Raw genomic sequence first — 22,256 nt, 5'->3', positions numbered from 1 at the left:
CTCCACCATTTCTAACAGTTACCTGACTTCCAGGGCACTTAGAAAGTATTTTATCACAATAGTTTTTACAAGTTGTTCCTTAGAATCTTTTTTTTGGCTAGGTTTATTGTGATACTACATTTAGCTATTACGAGTTAATGTTCTTTTCTGGTTTATTCAATTGGAGAAGACTTCTACTTTAGGAAGAAAGCTTTTCTACCACTTACCACTTTCTTTACTCTTCTGATTAGCCATACTCAGCAGGTAATAGCGTTTGAGTCCCTTCAGTTTTTGCTTTTTTGTTAATCCTAAAGCCTGAATAAACTTTTTAAAACAGTCCTCATGCCTCCTGAAAACATTTTATCTTTTTAAAAGAAAAATAAAACATTATTCTGTCAAATTATTAATATTTAAATTTTTTTTTTAAAATTCTCTAAAGTAGAAAATCACCATGGTCATTATTAAAATAACTCTTGGATCAAGTATTGTGCCTTTTTAAAGAATAAATTGAAAGATTTCATTTCTTTGATTTGTTAGAGGCAAATTGCTCCAAAAGGCATTTGAGTTTAAAAAAATGTAGGGCTTTATAGCACAATGTTCGCCCAGTCTATGTGAGTGCAATTGAAATCTCTCATTATGATTGTAGTTATGATGGTGCTGTTTTTACCATTTTACAACCATTTTCAACACCCTGTCTGGGTCATTGATCGTATATAGTCCTAATTTTAAAGTCTTTGGGTATGGTATTTCAAGCTACTGAGATTGTGTGCTATGTTTGGTGTGGCTAACTTCTACATATATTTGGTCTACTTGCCTATTTGTATGTGGCCTGCTCACCACAGACATTTACTTTCTTATTCCAATGACCTCGTTATTTCCTGCCTTAATTCTATTCCAAATAACTTTGCTGTATCCTATGACTAAATTTAAAATCCTCTTTCTGACATAAATTTCTCAGACACCTGGGGAAATTCTGTCTCTGTTTGGCATTGCACATAGAACACACCAAACAATGCAAAGAAGACCTCAACTCTAGGTGGAGTACCTCAACTCTAGGTGGAGTTCACAGCCAACAGTTCTCTCCAGAATGGATACATTCGTCATTAGCAATGATGGGCTCTGCAAATACCAGATCTGTCCCAGCTCTCTCTTGGAGTTTGTAAAACTACCTCAGCATGTGAAGAACATTTGCATCCAGAGGGAAAAACATACTATGAAAGAACCATTCAGGTTGGTAGCCACCTTGGGAGTTCACCTAGTTCAAGTTCCTGCTCAGAGGAGAGGTAACACTGAATTTAGACCAAGTTGCTCAGGGCTTCACCTAGTAGGGTCCGGAAAGCCTCCAAGGATTTCACTAACTTCTCTGGGCAATCCATTTCAATGCTTGATTGTTTTCATAATGAAAACTCTGTTCTTAATGCCTGGTCAGAACTTCACTGCCTTAGTTCGTGACCATAAATTGATACAGCCCCCAGAGACATCACTAATCTCATCATCTATATCAATAACAGTGAAAAGTTTAGGGCAAGGAACAAAAGAATGTAATTTAAAATGAGCTTAAAATAACAAAACAAAATGACCAGGTTAACATTTAAACTATACAAATTTTAGGTAATTTTAGCTGCCTACACTCTATAATGCTAGATTACAACTTTAGTTTATCTGAATTTTTACATCTAATCTAGAAGCTGTACCTAGAATCATGTGCTTTGAACTAAGCTCTAGAATTCAAAGTTACAGTTATTTTGAAGTTTTAATTTTAACTGAATATTCTAAAAATCTCAGACAGTGAAACCAACCTTTTGGTCCATAAAGGTCCTTTAGCAGATGCAGAATTGGGCCATCAGATGCAGGCCTTCTCCTCACACACATGCAATTTATCTACCTTTTTCATCTGTAGGACCGAAGGCTAAGCACATTGTCTAGGGAGGGTTAAGTTTCAGGTAGGATTCATTTAATCTAATGTTAGACATCTGAAAGATAGTCATTTGGTTTTGTCACCAAGATATCATCTGTTCTCAACAAAGGAAGACAAACACATGCAATTAATGTGAGCTGGGATGGATCACACTCTAGAGTTGTATAACTTTTTACTATGGAGAAAACCTCGATAAAAAGCTTTAACTTGATATCTTGTTTTTAAACAGCTAAAGTTTTGTGAGATGTATATCCCCCTTACCTAAAGGCATCGAATATCATGAAATCTGAATGTACTGGGTTGTCCTGCTAGGCTGCCTGCATCCAAAGCATTATTCACCAGGTTTTTGTGGTTTAAAATGTTCTCTGAAATATTACAGATGAGTACCCCTCCAACTTGAAATAAAGGTAATTTCCATGGCCTATGCCACTATATTACTTAGCAGTTTGTAAGGTGAGGTGTTTTAGAGAAAAAGAAAGTCCTTTAATGCAAGTTCCTACTTTTCACAGATTCCTTTTCTTCCTAATGATTTAAGAACATGCTTCATTCCACTTTGTGAATTCTTTTGAACAACTGAGCATAATTTAACTATTTAAAAATTATATAGGATCAGTGATTTTTGAGGGCACTGTGAGTATTCTGCACCATTGAAATCAGTGCCGATATCCCCAATGCTTCCAGCAACACAGGATACAGTTTTAAAATGTGGCAGGGCACTCACAGGAGAAGGTACCCTCCTGTGAAGGAGAAGCAGGAAATCAAACAATGTGGAGCATATACTTTTATTTAAGGATGAAATTACTAAAAAGACCATGAAGGTACAGAGTCTAAAGAACTTTTAAACAGTGGAATTTATCAGGAAATCAGAAAAAACAGTGGGGAAAAAAAAGGTTGACATATAAGTTTAAGATACAGCTTGATAAATTTGATAGCCTACAGTTACAGATGATTTGATGAGCTTGTTTTGTACATGTACATACCCTAAGGGATACTACAACCAAGATCTTGGAATATGAAAAGTCTACATTCAGCTAAACTTGCTTTTTCATCTAAGCATTTTACTGATTATGTTTTCCTTAGTTTTAAAATTAATTTGTAATTTTTATGGAGATTTAAATGATCAGAAATATACAATTAAGTTGTTTAATTTTATTTCTTTAATGATAAATCTTCTAATTTTTGTGACTTCTGCATCTTAAGGAGAAAAGTATGACGCTTGCAGTCAGTTAGGAGCACATTCTTTCACAATAGGAAAGAGATGAGTCAATTTTGTCTCCAGATGTATTTGAGAAATCACAGTGCAGTGACTAAGTAAACAGTGGTGGTAGCTATTTTTAGAAAATTGTGAAAGAGGAACACCTATGAGAAGCAAATGTGATATTGATTTGTAAAGAAGACAGACAGGTGGTTAGGATCTGTTAAATCCAATTTCTATTTCATTAAGTAATGGAACACATGTAAAGAAATTATAACTATTTTGAGAATAGCAAAATAGGCTTATAAATATCAGTCAAACCTAGGGGAACTTGGGGGTGGAGGGGGTTCTTCTTTTTTTTTTTTTTTTTAATTACAAAATTGCTCAATAAAATGATAAAATTGGTGTGATATGATGTGTTAAACTTGAAAATAGTCCCAAGGAGTATTTCAGAAGAGGTGAAAACTTTTTGTGATATTTTAAACTAAACTAGCTAGTGCATTTACTGTAGGGAAATAACCCTAAATTAGTGTGAGAATAGATTAAATGACCTAATTGCAGATGCTTTTCTAAAAAAGAAAATGTTGTGTATTAAGGGCTTAGCTGAACTCCCATTGCAATCAATGGAAAGACTCCAGACACAGCAGACTCAAATAATCACTTCTCAGTCGTCTGGTAAAACATTCTTTAAGTAATACATACTCCAGTTTAAAATAGATTTGAAAGTTGAGAATTCTGTTTTACATGTCAGTTAAATAATATCTGCAATAGTGTGTATTTGTGGGTATTGTGTTTTGTGTACATAGAATACCTTACAACTTCTAAGAACCATAGAATAATAGAATGCTTTGGGTTGGAAGGGACCTTAAAGATCATGTAGTTCCAATGCCCTGCTATGGCCAGGGACACCTCCCATTAGAACAGGCTGCTCAAAACCCCATCCAGCCTGGTCTTGAACACTTCCAGGGATGGGGCATCCACAGCTTCCCTGGGCAACCTGTGCCAGTGCCTCACCACCCTCACCGTAAAGAATTTCTTCCTAAGATCTAATCTAAATCTCCCCTCTTTCAGTTTAAAACGGTTACCCCCGATCCTATCACTCCACTTCCTCATAAACAGTCCCTCCCCATCTCTCCTGTAGGCCCCCTTTAGGTACTGGAAGGCTGCTATAAGGTCTCCCTGGAGCCTCCTCTTCTCCAGGCTGAACAACCCCAAGTCTCTCAGCCTGTCTTCACAGCAGAAGTGCTCTAGCCCCCGATCATCTTCGTAGCCCTCCACTGGACCCATTCCAAGAGGTCCATGTCCTTCTTTTGCTGAGGTCTCCAGAGCTGCACGCAGTACTCCAAGTGCATACAGACAAACACCTGAGCGTGGCTTCCCAGGCTTTCAAAGCCATGACATTTCTGGGTCTATTTTGCCACAGGGCCATCTTTAGGACAACTTAGGTTTTTGACAAGAAGTTCAAGAAAAAGGAAAGTTGTTCAAGGTAAACATAAGAACTACAGACCTCAATGTAAGAGTAAGATGTTAAGCCGAATAAAATAAATACATAATTTTGGATTAACCCAAGCTTTTAAAAAACATAGTCTTATGGCTTTGGAACTCAAAGCTTGGGTTCTTTACTTGTTTTTAAATTTCTAGAAGATACTTTGATTTTTGAACCTCAGGACAAATTCATCTAACATGCTTGGTAGTTTCCTTGGTTACTGAATTTTACACGCGACCAGAAAATTCTGATATGAGGAACTGTTTTCATGTTCAACTATTGGCTGAAGAAAAAAATGCCAAAGGCCCTCAAAACTAACAGATGTATTTGTGTTTTAACGTAAAGAAAACAGGGCTACTTTCAAGTAGCATTTGCGCTTAAAAAGTCAAATCAAGAGTCAAGTTCGTAATCCCAAGTTAGCTTTTTGTATAAAGAAACATGACTTCAAAGCATCCCTCCTTTTTTTCAACTGCTACGACATGCAGCATCCAGATGAGGCAGAAACAGGATTGTCTGCTTTTGAAACTCAGCTACCCACAGTCATCCATGCTTCATATACAACTTGAGTGAAAGATGGATGCCATGGATTCCTCTCCCGTTTATCCCACTACCGGTAACAAATTTGTCGGAGTCAGCTGGTCTACTTTAAAATTTTACCTTCTGTTCAGAAAGTAAGTTAGAAGCATTAAAACTTCAGAAGATAAGCTGCCTCTGAAGCACTGTTGAACTCTGCTGCTAGGCCGGAGAGAGGGGGGAAGAAATTATGTATTCCACGCTGACATTTCTGCTAAAGCCTACAGTGGGTCTTGAACAACTCATTAAAGTAGCTTGTACTAGGAAATAGACTTTTATGAGGTTTTATATATATTTATTCTGGTATCATTCTATTTTTAGTGAATTAAGACTAAATCCTATGGTCCTTTTTAATGAAATATTTCCAATTTTATGTCCATTGATACTGATGATAAACTGTTCGTTGATTTCAGTGGTGTGTCATCAATTCCTGGTTTTTTTTTTCAATGAAGGGAAAGTAGAATAGTCATGATAATTACTTGGAATAATTATTCCTATGGAAATACTTCCACTTTTTTTTTTTTATTTTATTTGGACTACAGTTATGCAAAGCCACTTCTAACCCTTATAACCTGTAAATGTGTGATCTACATTTCCGTAGTTCAGTCTTAGCAATATGATGGCATGCAAACACATTAAAAACACACAAAATATGAATTATAGCAGCATAAATCACATTCTGTCAGGTATTACGGCTTCATTATCCCTTTCCCAGTCACACTCATCACCACTTCTATGTAAGGAAGCACTAAGGAAAGCATAAACCATACAGAAATAAGCACTAAAAATGAAAGAAGAAACATCAGAAAAGACCAAAAATGCAACTAGAACTATCTTATATTTCATGTACAGTGACTATTTAAAAAGCGTAATCACCTAGGTTTTGAGGGCAAAGTGCAAACTGCTCTTCCGGAAAATCTACAATTAAGACACTGTCTGTTCTCATTAAATGGTTAGTATTAATGGCTTTCGCCCTTAGGAGACACTTTTAAATAGAGAATGTATTATGAATAACATGTAGTTTTCCAAAATCTAGCCGTCTTCAACTTCTTTATAAATTCTAAGAAATTGAGGCTTTAAAAAACCCAAAACACTAAATAAAAAATATAGGTGATTTTATTCCAGTATTTAATTAAAAAAATAGTAATATGCAAAAGATAGCAATACTTAGGTGAGAACCTGAGTACCAGAAAATTAAATAATTACTCTTGACAATGTAATTATTCAGAATCTTTAACTCCCAGAAGTAGAAAAATTGAAAATATTAATTAGATTCACTTTCAGTTCAAAACAAAAGAAAAAAAAACCACAACAAAGACCAACTGACTGAACAAACAAACAAAACCAGAAAGTGGAAATAACTCGAATCTGAAACTTCGGAGTTTAGAGTGCTGAAAGCTGTGTTCTAATTTTTTTTTTTTTTTTTTTATTTTAATGATACTTCCAAACAACTTTGTCAGCTGCAGATATATTTTAAAAATGCTACCTCTAGGAGCTTGGAAATGGTTGAAAGTATAGAAGTGTCTGGAAATATCTTTTTGCACAAGAAATACCAAAAGCCGTCATTTTACATGTAGCTGAATCATACAAACACCTAGGAATATGACAACTGACTCTGTAGCGCATGCTCTGATGTGTAAAAGTGTTCATGTGTACAAGTGTCAAAAGGTCTGAAGCTTCTTGGTTTTACCATGATAATCCCTGGGATAGAAGTGAATGCACCGGGAAATAGAGACCTTTTGAATGGCATTTGGTGTTTCTGTGCTAACTTACTGAGTGGAAATGGCTTTTTTATTATTATCTTACAGGTTGATAGATTTCTACAAGCATACATAGTGTAGACTATAATAATATGCCAATACATCACTTTTGCTCAGTGACAGAGAACATACAGGGAAAAGGGCATTTGGAAGATTTGAGTAAAAATTCAGAGTTTAGAAAGAATAGGGAGTTTGTTTTGTCTTGTTAATAAGCAAACAATTTAGAAGCTGTTTATAAAATTACAGTTATATCATACAGGTAAGGAAATGTTTATGTGTGATAAAAATATGCTTAGTTATTCATAAAAATGTGGACTACTTTATACTGACTGAAAAAATCAATGTGAGGGTAAAGATACAATGTGTGTTTTGCAGGTGATAATTGTGGTCCTGTAGGCTAAGCTATTTGATACAGTGTCCAAACACTGGAAATGAGATTTCAAGGACACCATTAGAGGAACTTCCAAAAATTGCCTTAAAGTAATGTGCTCATATGCAAATAAGAACCAATTAAAGAGAATGAAATGCTTTTTCTCGAGTTCATACCCACAATCTATTCCTTCCCTCAGTAAGTGGTTAGTAAACCCAGCCTTTGTCAGAAAAATAGAAATTAATATTCCTCCAGAGATGAATAGTGGAACAGGCCATGTGAGCTAGGGCATAATCACGTTGGGCATATTCATACCTCAGTGAAGTCACTAGAACACTTTCCAATAATGTCACTGGATTCTATATCAAATCTAAAAATGCTAAAACCGTGCCTTCAGTAAAAGTAATCTAAGAGCTTTCTTTATAAATTCATGTAGCTAGAATTAAAATTTCCAGTTTAAATTTTAACATCACATGTGTAAGAGGTCATTTAAATGGTGTTGTGTGGTTGGACACAGAAGCAGATTTTCACAGTTTTGAGGTTTACCTGCAAATTTCCGTCTATTTTCCCTTTAACTTCATTAAAGGGTTGAGTATTGAGGATCCAGAAAACTATTTGTTTCTTCATCTGTTTGTAATCCTTATAACATTAGTATAATATTAATTAGTCCTTATAACATTATCATAACACTAACATATCTGATACACTGATTAACTCATGTTCAGGATTTCAGCAAGCTAATCTCTACAATCATACTGTTTCCTGAGAAACTAACAGACTAGCTCTTGTCAAGAAGATAAGAGTTTGCAAATAATTACTTGTAAAACTTATGGAGGCAGGAATTGTCTTATTCTTATCTGTCTACACGATCAAAGCCTAACTGGGGACTGATCCTGAATGGAATCTTTAGGTCTTCAGCAAGTAATATATAATATGATAAATAGACAATAATTATGATAAATAGTCAATAATAAATAGACAATAGTAATAAATACACTTTACCAGACTGTGAGAGTTCATTCTGTAGCCACGATGTTGTTTTGTGTGAAACTATCTGTGTTTAAGATGAGTTTCCACATAAATAAAAACAACTATCTTCAATATACTTTCTGAACTGCTCCTCCCTGAAATCACAGAGAACTGGAATTCTCCTTGCGAATCAGATACTATAGCATAAGACAATCAAAAACTTTCAATATTAGCATCCCACTTCCAAAAGCACCTCATTTATACTACGATGGATACCAACTTAAAGAGCTGTCTATTGGTGCTGACCATCAGGTGTTTTTCAGCAACATTAACACGTCGTATATAAACTATTCTCTTTATTTGTGAAGAAATACAGCCAGCTATAAGAGATCTTTACAATTTTCCATTGCCAGGATTTTTATTTTCTCATACTGTGGGCCATTTATACTAGGGAAAAAATCACTTCCTCTAAACACGGAATTTAGAAAAATAAGTACACATTTCTGATATTTGAATATTGTAGCAAGATCTTAAGGGATAAACTACGCAAGCTCTGTACAAAGTAAGATTCAATGTTTTTTCAACTGTATCTCATAGATAAATTAACAAATGGCCAACTGATCTGTAATGTTTAACAAAGAATCATTTTTTTTGTGATCTTCAACTCCTTTTTCTATACAAGAAGTAAAAGAGTTTACTCCCTTTTCTATTTTGAAATGTGTCTCCTAATGATAAATGAATATGGCAATGGCACATAGGGATTTCTGATTATACAATTTGTCTTCAATGCCACTAGATATAACTTCCTTTTTCTATCTTCTCCACCTTTTTTCTGTTATATCAAAAATGCTAAGATTTTAAAGAAGTATTTTTCTCTGTAATATCTTGAAGACATAAGTAAAATGAAATGCAGTGAGTACTTAAGGTCTAATAAAAAATCATTAATTTAGGTTTTCCAGCTTGTTTAATATTCAGCACTGCACATACCAGCTTATGCTGGAAGAATGAAACTGAACTGGGTACAACACAGAAAATCTGCAATGATAGACACACACTACACAGAATTACAAAAAAATCAGTGCCACAGAGGAGAAACATTAAAAATCCTGAAACACCTACCTACTATTCATGTCTGAAAATAAATTTTAACTAGGTAACTGTCACTGAGAAAACACGTATCTTTAGCTAAGAGACCAAGAACTTTAAATTGACGCAACTTGGTACCAGTGGTTTAAAATAAAAGCATGCAACACTGACAAGTGTTTTTCAGCTGCCTGGCAAATATGCATAATGTGGAAAGTCACAAAAGTGATTTGATTTCATTTTATTATTGAAGTGCTTCAGTTGCTTAAGAATTATATATTTAATACATGCACTTGACATTTTATTTCATTTTATTTGATATTTAATTCTATTTTTGTGATTAACAGTTCAACAAGGAGACGATGTGCTGTAGAGAAAGATTTCACACCCTGCTTACAGGAAAGTAGGGGATTTCATGGTATCCTGGAAAATATCTTCTTGTAGAGCAGTATTACTTCTTTTGCTGCTCTTAGTTTCATTCTCAAAGTGTTTGGGCTCTAGCTTTGGCTTCATATTCTTGCACTTTTTAAAGTAAGCCATTCCTCTTTGATTTCTTGTCACAGGGGAATTTAGCTGATGCGGCCAAAAGGACCAAATCATACCACTCAGTGACACACAGTTTAAAATTAAGGAGCAGGATAGGCATTGTGGGTGGAGAGCCATTTTTATTCTGAGATTCTTATTGTGCAACACACACAACATACTCGTACCAAGCAAACCCCCTGCCCCCTTCCCAGTGTGGACTAGCAGCACCCAGGGCACCCCCAGGGGAGGGGACACTCTATGACCCTTCAAGAGAGTGGTGGCCTGGCTCCCTCACTCAGCAATGCCATCTCCTCCACACTACCAGGCATCTCTGGATGTGACACTACATCCCAGAGGGGCTGTTGTTCCAACTCTGCATTATTTTTTTTACAGATTGCCACCGTAAACCATCAATAGCCCTGTTAATCATGAAGCTGGAGACAACCCATTTGGCTTTAACCATATCTGAGGTCAATCAATGGCTGTCACTGGGCTTGTCATTGTACTCTGCTCTCCAACTTTATCTGTGTTACATGACTGGTGAAATCAGCAACAGCCACACAACGAAGTTCCTCTATCACTTCTTTGTTTTCCAGATCTGAGCATGTCAATCAGTCAGAGCTGAGCAGAGGTAGTGGGGATCGCATCTGTCTTTCAGATAGGCTTTGTCTATGGCACTTACACATGTATGTGATTGAGGAACATCAAGTCTAATAGAGAAATACTAACAAGCTTATAGCCAGTCTTCTACATTTTGGGGATGAGAGATGAGATGAAAAGTGGGTCCTAATATAGATCTAATTAAAAATCAGGTTTACATACGCATCCCCTCTACCCCCAGAATCTCCAGAAACATTGCACTATTAGCTTTACTGAGAACAGAGCTCATTGGTGTGGACACCGTAATAATTGCCTATCAGTCTGCTGCAAAGTATCAGTCATTGCCAGTTTGAGATAGTCAGTAATGATGTTAGAAGTTAATATTGTCACGGATTGCTGCCAACAAATAATGTACAAATTAAAATAGGGTCATTATTCAGCATACTACACAGTATTAATTTTCTAGTATAGTTCATTCACTAGCAGTGGCAGTTTTTACAGACAAAGAATACAGCTGCTTGGAGATGCCTCCAGATACAGCATAGGCCTTCACCCTCCTGGAGACCTCCTCTGAGCAAGGGTTGAAACGCCTGACAAGTCATTGCAAGATAAACTGAATTCTGTGACACTTTCCCTTTCATTTCTTTTCAGCTCCAGTGCCGGCAGGATCTGCAGTGGAGGGCGCTGGTGCTGTGCACATCAGGTTTCCCAAACTGGGGGAACCTCAGAAGGAACTGAGAGCCTCCAGGAACCCGCAGCTCCCACGGCAGTGGCTGACAAGACCTGAGGGAGACCAGGAGCAACCGCAGCGAAGACACTCCCCCCAAATAAAAGAATCCCCTGGGGAGTGCTGCGACCAGGGTGCAGTGTGACAGTTTGGGCAGCAGGGCATGCAGGAAGGGTGGTGAAGCACTGCCAGCTCGACCAGTGAATGATAGTGTCCTCCTGGCAGAAAGCCATGGCCTCTCTAAGTTCTGTGCCCTTCACGACTGATGCAGCTTCCCAGACAGACCTCTGGTGGGAACACGCTGCCACCCGGGTGCCAGGCTGCGGGGTATCCCCTGTTCCCGGATGCCCCCAGCACCTGGTGGCAGCAGTTAGCCCAGGTAGAGGCATTCTGCTTAGTGAAGGAGCTCCAGGAGAAGGTGAGTAGGTCGAGGAGTATCAGGGAGAATGAGACAGAGAGAGATTACTGGAATCACCCCCCATCCAACAGGCAGACAGGACACATGATACAGGGGATTCCCTGTCCTCTCTATGCCTGGCTGAAGACAGTCACTTAAGCAATAGGGGGCAATGGCAAAAAGTTCCTGCCTGGCACAGTAGGTCCATCTCCTCGGTGACTACCCCACCTTCATAGGTGCCCTTGCACGATAGGTATGAAGCTCTGGAAATAACAAGGCCTCAAACAATGATAAGGACCATAGTTCATCTATCTTGGAGGTGTCACTGAGGTTAAGTTGGACTATGCCCTGGGTCAAAACTGCTTCCATAGAGAAAAAGAGACGGGTCATTGTCATAGGAGACTCCCTTCTGAAGGGAGCAGAAGGCCCAATATGCAGACAGGACCCACTTCTTAGGGAAGTCTGCTGCCTCCCGGGGACCCGGGTTAAAGTTGTGAAGAGAAACCTTCCTACCCTGGTATGGCCCTCAGATTACTATTCAATATTGATTTTTCAGGTAGGGAGTGATGATGCTGCAACAAGAAGTCCAAACACAATCAAGAGAGACTCCAGAGCCTTGGGATGATGATCAGAAATCAGAGACCTTGGAGTTTGCTCACTCTTCTGCTGCTAACTGGATTCATAGGCTTGCGTCACTGAACCTTTCCATGTTTCCATTTGCACTTGTTTGGAAGAGGGAGAACACCACTCATCAGCCTCAAAGCAGGGTGTAAGTACTGATAGTGAAGACCTCAGACTATCTCAGATGAAAAGTAGTGTTTAGATGAAAATGTGGTTCTCCACTCTCCCTTACCTTCGTGTCATAGTAATGCAACACCTTCAACTTCCTGTAAAGAAAACTAAATGATTGTGTTTGGGGTTTTTTTCAAATGGTCTCTATGACTTCATCAGACATAAAAGGATTTCCTTTTGTTCCCAGTAGGCCCTAAATTTCTCAGATTACTGCTGAGCGGCAATTTGCCTAATTGTGAACAAAATAAACAAACATTCTTCTAACTGGATTTTTAATTGTAGGTTTTCTGTGTATGTCAATATGCACACACCCAGAACACAGTGAAGAGATTGAGGAGATTATTGCTCTGTATGTGTGTGTGTTCTATTTGTGGCCTGCCTGGATGTTTTCTCTCACCACCACAAAAAGTAAAGTAATTTTAAAAGTCAAGATACAGAATTAGAAACTGAATGCACAATCTTAGATTACCTCAGAGAGTCCATTTGTTATCTACTGTTAGCTCATATGGGTGCATTCAGCAAATTTATAGCCATTTCAAGGGAAACAAGTACATGGTGTGCCCTTGAAAATATATTTTAAAAAGACCCATTCCTTAGTTGTGGCTACACTTGGCAAAGCAAATAAATGGAGATATACGTGTATAATGTGATAGTTTAATTCTGCTACCGATTATTACCCAGAGACATAGTCTCTTGGGGTTGGTTATGGCAATCCCGGTGTGATTCTAACAGCATCTCTCTGGAGTCTGTGCCCTGTAAAGTGTCCTGGGGCATTACGATCGTATACCTGGACATGGAATAAACACTCACATAACAGTAGGGGAAACTGCCTACTTGGCACTGACTTTAAGTATATTCTGAGCTGATTAAACTATACTAGTGAGGCTGGGTTAGAATTTGGTCCCATTTATCCCCTCTGAAAGAATGTTATTCTGCTGAGCAAAGGCAGTTACAGATGTATTCACTCACCACTGAAGCAGAGCTGCATTTTTCTGTCATCAGAATTCATATTTGCTCCATGCTTAGTGTAGTAATTTGACAAACTGTTACCTGACATGAACATGAACACATTTAATTTGAGATTCTGACACGCATTAATTTCAAACTAGTGTTCTGAAAGAAATTCCCATAATTAATATTAAATTAATCAAGATTCCAGCAATGATCCTTCAGTTCTCTTTAAGTATGTATACATATGCATCCATGTAAGGACCTGTCTTATAGTGTAATGAATGAAACAAAGCTGTATTTCTCTATATATACATGTATATATATGATATTAATATTGCTAGAGTGATAAATCCTTGCTGCGGGTCTACTAAAGCAACAACTGGGTTGAATGACCTCATCTGATTTTCTCAGCAGCCATTTCCATGTACAATTAAACTACAGATGAATTATGAGAAACAATGCAGAAGAAGCATAGTTAAAGTACGAAGTGCTGCACCCTTTTTAATTAGTACTAATATTTCAATAGTTGTTTGCAATAAATCAACCAGTGATGAAGCAAAAACTTACAAATCTATTTAACCCACATGCCACACTTGGTATTTCTACATGGATATATATGTGCACACACAAATACATATGTGGGGACTACTGAATAGGGTTTTATGCCATACAGTAAGTTCACACCAAGTTTCATTGTGACTCATAAACATCCTTTAGAAGACACATACACAAAAAAAAAAAAAAAAAGAACACTAAACAAAATGGAAGTGAATTGATCCTGTGCTTTGAATTCCTATCACAGAACTGCTGGTTGTACTTTAACCTTGGAATAGGTATTGATTGACATTTACCACAGGGGACTTCATTACTTTACACTAGTATATCTGAATGTAAAATGGTGTTTTCCAAATATGGAGAGACACTATCTTCTATGCAGCAATACACTCACACATTTATCTATGGCATACTGGGGCACTCTAAGTGACCTGGTCCCCAGGTTGCCCAGAGGAGGTAGCGCTAGTGTGTGGACTGGCTTCTGTTAGGAATATTCATCTTGATTTATTTTTCATGGAAATTAAGATGTAGGTAGAAGAGGAGGAGCAGCCGAGGTCACTTTAAGTGTCACCCCAGCATGTAACGCAGATGATGCATAGACTGAGAATGCAAAATTGCTTTTAGGTTTTCTGGCCTAGGCTTAGTGCTGAATACTGTCTCCTTCTCTGTACTCTGCTGCTTAACTAAGATCAGGTGAGATAATCTATACAATATAATCTTCAGTCAATGAACAAGCTTAAGGAACTTCAGTGTTTGAATCAATCTTCTTCTTTCCATTAAAAAAGACACTGGTTTCATTATGGAGATACTTATTGACCTCTGAATAGGTCTTTCCCGCCAGATAGAGAAGGCGATTGTGGGAAGGAACCTTTTTGAAGTATTACAAGCTCACACAGGGGTGACAAGATTTTTTTGGTATCTGTTTGTAAATACTGAAATTTATTTGTCCTGAAAAAAATTACTATCTTCTATTGAAAGATAAGAATGCACTTTTTACTGAAGTAAACTGGAGAGCAGCTAAAAACTTGGCAAGGATTTCTTATGTAGGCATGCTATTTCTAGAAAATCTGCTTCAGTATATTCAAAGGACTCGTTCCTTACCACAACTTGTATGTGACTGTCATTTCACTTAAAAAAAAAAAAATGTAATCGGGTCTTTAAGACCACTTACAGAAATAGAATAACCTGGGACAAAATACTTAGAGAATCACACTCATGGAGTAGAAATATTAAATTTATTAATAAAGCAACTTGGCAAAATTCTACAGTAATCTAATTCAAACTTAGTTTCAACCCAAGGTTTAGTGAAACAACCAACATAAATTTAGTGTGTCTGAATGATCTACAGGTCCTTCCTCTAGTAAACCAGAACATAGATGAAGGCTGCCACATAGAAACTGCTTTCTGTTAATCCTTCCCATATAAAGTCAGTTTGAAATTCCACTTCAGTATTCTCCATTTACGGCTACTGTAATGATGCCAAAGAGGGACGAGGCTAGCTCTTAGGTAAGTGACTTTCAGAAACTACAAAGATTTAAAATAATAACTATCTAAAGATTAAGTAGGTAGATTACATAGCATGAATGAAATGCACTTTAATTGTGAAGTCTTGGTAATAATAATTGTCTATATACTGCACTAACCTCTCTCTCAAGTTACCTAAAACTACAACCCCATATAGAGACTTATAATCTGGTCCTAAAGGGATAAATTGTTCACTGGAGAGGGGTCAAACAAAAAGAAAAGTTTACCGGATTTATTTAAGGAAGAAAGAAAAAATCTTTTTTATTTCAATTCTTAATTCACACACTAAGGAGTCAACTAGGATTTAACAGGCTGAGTCTATGTAAAAAATAGCAGGTGCATTTCTTCTGGTGAGTCAAATAACCTATTCCAATGCTTTCAAGTGCTTTCCCTGTCTACTGGGAATTTCTAAGCGTGTCATGAAAATTCTCTGAAGTAATCTCCTATGTCCAGGTGAGCTTTCTTAATGTCTTGGAAAAATTGATTGTACCTCAATAAACACTAAGGACATTTTTGCCCCCAAAATATCTTTTGTATGTGATAATATATTCTTGGCATTCATATATAAATGCAATCTAAAAAGTGGCCTGTAAGTCCCAATGAGAATTACTTAGTAGCTGTCTTGTGTTTTGCTTAATGTTTTACTGTATCATCTTTGATAGATGGTCCATGAGTGCTGCAGTACCGCTTCAGGAAGGACTGGCCAGGACATGAGTGAAGACACTTCCATATAATATCAATCTACCTTGTGTAGTAAATTCATATTCTTTAGCTGCAGAGTCAAGGAATATTTCACAGGGGGGACTGCATATATACCTATGTATACCTAAGGATCTATCACCCTAGTTTCTAGACATGTCAATTTATTGCACCCTTTTACAGGGCTTTCTGAATGGGTCAGTGAAAGTGACAGGAGTTTTTCAATGAAACCTACTGGGAAACTTTTTTTGCAGTGAGGGTCACAGCATTTAGTTGTTGTTATATATAACACAAATTTACAGCACTAGTAAGGTGTAAAAAGTATACATGACTCATAATCTTGTTCAAAAAAAATAGCTTCTGAACAAAATACCCTGAAGTCTTTCTCTCTGTCACACATGTACATGCGCACACACACATGGTGTGTGAATGTGTGTCTATCTGCTGCTTTCACTGGGATTCTTAACAGGGGAAAAAAAAAAGACATATTTAAAAGGTAAATGTATTTTCCTATGCTTTTAACTACATTCATAAATTGCCATAGTTTACTTATGCCTTTTTAGCAAACTGATTTATTTTAGCCGAAACTTTTAACGCTCAGAAGTCCCAGACTTTGGAGAAAGTAACAGGGAAAGAGGAAGACTTCCCCTTGGTTGAGGAGGATCAAGTGAGGGATCAGTTGGGTCAATTAGATATTCACAAGTCCGTCAGCCCCGATGGGATGCACCTGAGAGTGCTGAGGGAGCTGGTGGAAGTCATTGCTGGGCTGCTCTCCATCATCTTTGAAAGGTCCTGGAGAACAGGTGAGGTACCTGAGGACTGGAGGAAAGCCAGTGTCATTCCAGTCTTCGAAAAGGGCAAGAAGGAGGACCCAGGGAACTACGGGCTGGTCAGCCTCACCTCCATCCCTGGAAAGATGATGGAACAGCTCATTCTGGGCATCATCTCAAGGCATGTGGAGGAAAAGAAAGCTATCAGAAGTACTCAACATGGATTCACCAAGGGGAAATCATGTCTGACTAATCTGATAGCCTTCTGTGATGGCATGACTGGATGGATAGATGAGGGCAGGGTGGTGGATGTTGTCTACCTTGACTTCAGCAAGGCGTTCGACACGGTCTCCTACAGCATCCTCATAGAGAAGCTTAGGAAGAGTGGGCTCGATGAATGGACAGTAAGGTGGATAGATAACTGGTTGAAAGACAGAGCTCAGAGGGTCGTGATTAGGGGCACAGAGTCTAGTTGGAGATCGGTGATGAGCGGTGTTCCCCAGGGGTCAGTACTGGGTCCAGTCCTCTTCAATATATTCATCAATGACCTGGACGAGGGGATAGAGTGCACCCTCAGCAAGTTTGCTGATGACACAAAGCTGAGGGGGGTGGCTGACATACCAGAAGGCTGTGCCACCATACAGAGAGTCCTAGACAGGTTGGAGATTTGGGCAGAGAGGAACCTTATGAAATTCAATAAGGGGAAGTGTAGGGTGCTGCACCTGGGGAGGAATAACCCCATGCACCAGTACAGGTTGGGGGCTGACCTGCTGGAGAGCAGCTCAGCTGAAAGAGACCTGGGAGTCCTGGTGGACAACAGGATGACAAAGAGCCAGCAATGTGCCCTTGTTGCCAAGAAGGCCAATGGCATCCTGGGGTGCATCAAGAAGAGTGTGGCCAGCAGGTCGAGGGAGGTCATCCTCCCCCTTCTACTCTGCCTTGGTGAGGCCGCATCTGGAATAATGTGTCCAGTTCTGGGCTGCCTGGTTCAAGAAGGACAGGGAACTGCTGGAGAGGGTGCAGCAAAGGGCTATGAAGATGATTAAGGGACTGGAACACCTCTCTTATGAAGAAAGGCTGAGGGATTTGGCTCTCTTCAGTCTGGAAAAAAGACGACTGAGGGGGGACCTTATCAATACTTAAAGGGTAGATGTCAGGAGGATGGGGCCAGGCTCTTTTCAGTGGTGCCCAGCGACAGGACAAGAGGTAACAGGCACAAACTTGAACATAGGCAGTTCCACCTAAACATGAGGAGGAACTTCTTTGCTTTGAGGGTGGCAGAGCACTGTCACAGGCTGCCCAGAGAGGTGGTGGAGTCTCCAATTCTGGAGACATTCAAAACCTGCCTAGACGCGTTCCTGTGCAACCTGCTCTAGGTGACCCTGCTCTGGCAGGGGGTTTGGACTAGATGACCTCCAGAGGTCCCTTCCAACCCTACGATTCTGTGAGTCTGTGAAAAAAGAAATTAACCAGAATACACACTTGTTTCTGATTCCTGTCCACATATTTAATTAAAAGAAAGCTCTCAGATGGTACCTGAATATGCAATGTTGTATGAATAAAACTTACTTTTTTCTGTAAGCATTTGTCTCTCCTTGTAGTTATTTGTTGAAATGCTTAATAGCCAATTAGAAATCTATTTCTCTGTCAGTTAAAATCTATAATTCATTGGATGTGATATGATAATTGCTCATTTATAATCTCAAACATTGTACATCATTGCAGTGCAGAAATAATTCGGAATTGTTTTCCAATTATGAATAAACTTAATTGCTTGGAAAACATACTGTCTCTTACAATCTCATAGAAGCTGGCATGGGTAGCTAAGATGACACTACTTAAAGTTCTACAGCTCATAATTTAGCATTTTAAATGCACAGTTAAGATTTTATAGATATACATCAAGACCAATGGTGCTATTCATATCCTGCAGGTGCAACATTTGAAGCCTAAATCAGGACTATGGTGATGATCAGATAAAGACAGTGATTTGTCTTGGGTTACAGTCTCCAACTCAGTGACAAAGGTGGTGTTTCTTACTCTAGAACGTTCAGCAGACTAAAGGGACAGTAAGAAACAGTTGATCTGCTCTTCCTTATTCAAGCTCTAGAGACTTACACCAGAAAAGCATTTGATTGTTCTTATCCTCTGGAGACTGATGTCTTATATCAATCTCTCTCAACAAAATGTGTAGGAAGGAACTCTGGAAAATGAGATCTCTATCAAGATTTTCCTTGCTGACTTAAAAATGTGTATTAAAGGAGCCACAGAGTCATACAGAATGGTCACCTGTAAAAAAAGATGAGGGATAAGATTAAAATATTGCCCTTTTCAGTCTGCAATTTCTATGATAGCTCGAGACTTGTATCATGACTACTTGATATCCCAGGCTAGTTCATCAATTTGCCAGGGCTTAATATTTATATGGTGAATACTATAGTAAGGTGGTTTGTTGTAAAGACAGAAGCCCTGCCAACACTGAAATGTGTCCTACAGAGACCTTCCTCTTTTGTTTCCTTTTGAAGAATGAAAAGCAGTTTGCTCTCATTGACGGACATGTCATCAAAATTTGATTCTCAGTTCTTGTTTCAAGTGCCTGAAACATGGAACTGTCAAAATACCACATGGAAAATCATCCACTTCTGAAACCTGTTAAGATGGGCTATTTGCAAGCACAATCACAAAACAATCCCATACAAAACAATCTCCCAATCTGCAGAACTATTTGTTCCTCAGAGATGTAGCTGAAACAACAAATACTGATGCACAAACACAATGGCAATCTGGCAAACAGTTGTCTGATCTGTTCTTAAAACTCTTTGGTGGCAAAAACTTCATGGTGAGCCGTTCCTTAACTAACTCTGATCTCATACCTTATGGATAACCTATCTAAAATAATGCATGCATGAAGTATATATATGGGGGTTTTTACACTTTCAAAATTTGTAAATGAATGCACTTTACTAAAAGAGGAATTTTCTCTTTGGGAACTTCCCGACATTGAATATTTCAGTGACCTCACCCTCATCTCCACATTATAGCTGTAAATAAAAACATATCTTTACACTTAAGGCAGTCTACTTTTGTTCCATCTGAAAAGAGAGAAAGAGATTATTCAGTGAGAAGCAACAGCTTTCTTCCTTCAGGTAACCCTGAGGGATTAAAAGTATAAGTACAGTTTTATTGTAAAAATGTAGCAATATCTCACAGTGTATTGCTAGATTTGTCACTTTTTGTGTAATCACTCTGTTGTTTCCAATATAAAATACCTGTTTGTGAGACTTTTTTTTCAGCATTCACTAAAATAAACTGTATAAGACATCATAGCTGGTGTGACTGTGCAAAAACAGTTCACTTACAACTTCAAAGCAGAAAGGTCACAATAAGATCCCAACTCAAAAGCATGTCTTACAGGTGAGACAAGTAGGAATAGATTCCCTTTGTTATAAAAACTGCATATTGAACATCGAGAGTATGCTCTGACATTTAACAAAATGTTTCTATTCTTCTCTACCATGCATACTTAACATAGCTCAATCTCATGAATATGTAATTTACTATTTTTCAGTGATAATAGAAAACAGAATGGAGAACATAAAAGTATTCAAAAGAGCAGGAATGTAAAAGGTAAGGTTGCAACCTCAAATACATATCTCTAGCAGCTGATGCTACTCTGATTTTACTCAGATAATCAGAATTCACAAGTCATGTACATTTAAAAAAAATCTGTAAAAACTATCACATGACTCAAAGCACAGAGCAATAGAAAAGTGTATTTAAATCAGGCTGAAGAAGTTCAAGCATCTCAGCTTGTAATATGTATATATTCTGGGTATGTACTTAAGACCTCCAGGTTATGTCTTCTGAATTTGGCTAAACATTTGTCTAATGGAAAGCTTACAGAAGTATTTGTTACTTTATCTTTCATGTCTTTCCTCTCAAAATTTCATTGCAGTTGTCATTCAATACAGCAGAATGGACAATTTCTGCTCTCAAAGTGAGTACCAAAAACCTAGGAAAAAAAGAGAAATTACAAATAACATTTTATGAAAAAAAACCTATTCAGTCAGATTTTTTTTCATGAGCAGTAAATAAAGGTAAAATGCAACTCAAACAATGCAAAATCTATTACTGGGCATATTGCTCAATTCACTAGTCTTAAGGCATATTAACTGAAGGTGGGCACTGGAAACTTAAAGAAAATAGCTGCAATTCTGGTAATACAATTTGGTCTCTTTTATACTAAAAATATTAAAGTAATGCAGATGATGAAAAATACAGAGGGTATCCAAACATTCATTTTGATATCAATTCAGCGCCATACCACTTCTGAGTATGCCTCGGGCAAGAAAGCAAAAGGAAACTACAACACTGTACATAAGACATATTTTGCAATGTAGGTGGATTAAACCCAATGCCACTGACCTATAAAGATTGTGCATGTGTAGGGTATTACTTGTTTGAAAAAAGATGATAGATTCACGGAATAAATTATGCACTCAGTAAATACAGAAATAGCATTTTCAACAGCCCGATTCATAGAATGGGGAGATCAGAAAGCGGAGAAGAGAGTCTGGGTTAGCATTTGCCAGTTGTACGGTTTGGGAGAACATTACTTTTCTACTTGTTACCTGTAAGTTCTGTATTTCACTATTAATTATAATCATTTATCTAAACTTCCTTCTTGTTTGTTTTTTGGGATTTGAGGGCAGGGAGGGGGTTGTCCTTTTTTTCTTTTTTGGAGGAATCTTTGGCGGGGGGGGTTGGTTGGTTTGTTGGTAGGTTTGGTTTGGCTTGGGTTTTTTCTTTTGATTCTGTTCTCTTTATTCTTGCAGCCTGTGATTTGGCAAGACAGTCTCTCAGGTAACATTAAGATAGTTAAATCAATGTATCTAGAGGTTTTTGGTTTTTTTCTAATAGCTCTTGTTTAGGGACATCCGTGTAATTTTTCAAGATATTGTTTTGATGGGTTTGAGGCTGGATTTGTTTTAGAATTGCAGGATTGTTTCTTGCTTTCTTAGTTTCCCTGTGTCTGTGCATTATTTCTGCTACTTGCTTTCTCATGCGCAATCCAGGCCAGATTTAACACTGACTTACATCTCTTACTATTTTTTGCATAGGATTGTACAGAATGCTAAATTTTGTTCATTACTTTGTTCTTCCCCCCAAAAAAACCTCATAGCATATTTTTACAGTTTTAAAATGCTAGAAAACTACTAACACAGGCTACATTTAATTCTATGTAAGGAGAAAGTACAAGACCTGTGCTCAATTTAAGTCTCCCTTAACAGTGTCAGAAAAGGCTGATCTAGGATTTCATAAACAAATTGACCTTGTGCTGTCCTCTGCATCAGGGTGAACTTCACCCTATAGTAATAACGGC

The sequence above is a fragment of the Rissa tridactyla genome, chromosome 3 (assembly GCF_028500815.1).
Source record: "Rissa tridactyla isolate bRisTri1 chromosome 3, bRisTri1.patW.cur.20221130, whole genome shotgun sequence".
Taxonomy (NCBI): Eukaryota; Metazoa; Chordata; class Aves; order Charadriiformes; family Laridae; genus Rissa; species Rissa tridactyla.
Note: the sequence above shows the minus strand (reverse complement) of the source record.